The sequence below is a fragment of the Trypanosoma equiperdum genome (genome assembly GCF_001457755.1).
Source record: "Trypanosoma equiperdum strain OVI genome assembly, contig: ctg_1153, whole genome shotgun sequence".
NCBI classification, from domain to species: domain Eukaryota; phylum Euglenozoa; class Kinetoplastea; order Trypanosomatida; family Trypanosomatidae; genus Trypanosoma; species Trypanosoma equiperdum.
The window spans coordinates 459-1,105 of NW_027123120.1; positions in this window are offsets into that span (position 1 = coordinate 459).

Here is a 647-nt window from a genome sequence, read left to right on the forward strand (position 1 = left end):
TGGTAAAGAAGGGTGGTGAAATAAATAAGTGAGACTGGATTCAGCCAAAAGAAGACGAAGGGAGGAAACACAACAACAACAGCACAAGGGACACAACCCCAAGGACCGCATGTCATTGAAGCAACGGTAATACCAAGACGGATGAAAAGTAAGCACGAAGGGCTTCGCATGAGAACAGTTAACGCACATATTATGAGTGCTGCTATCACCACACACACACACACTCACACACGCGCACATGTGCTTATAAATATCACGAATACACTTGTGCTGTTGAACAATGTTGCAGCTTGTGCTCAGGGCATCCTTCCCTCCATTCGCCATAGTCTCATCACGGATACATTTAATCTTCAACATGTACCGTGAGGCTCTCATGCCTTCGCGCCGTGCCAAACCGAACAGTTTGGAGCTTCCATCAAAGGGAAAGTGAGGGGGAGATGGCAAGAGTCAAGACGCAGTAGTAATGCAATAAACTGATTGACGGTAGTCAAATGAAACAAGGAAGCCAACGGCCAGTAAAATACAGGCTAAAACAACGGGTACGAAGTACCAAATACATAAATATGTATATACGCACGATCAAAGAAGAGAAAAGAAAAGAAAAGGGCAAGTCCCCCGCCAGCAGTTTATTGTCTCGAACAAATAAA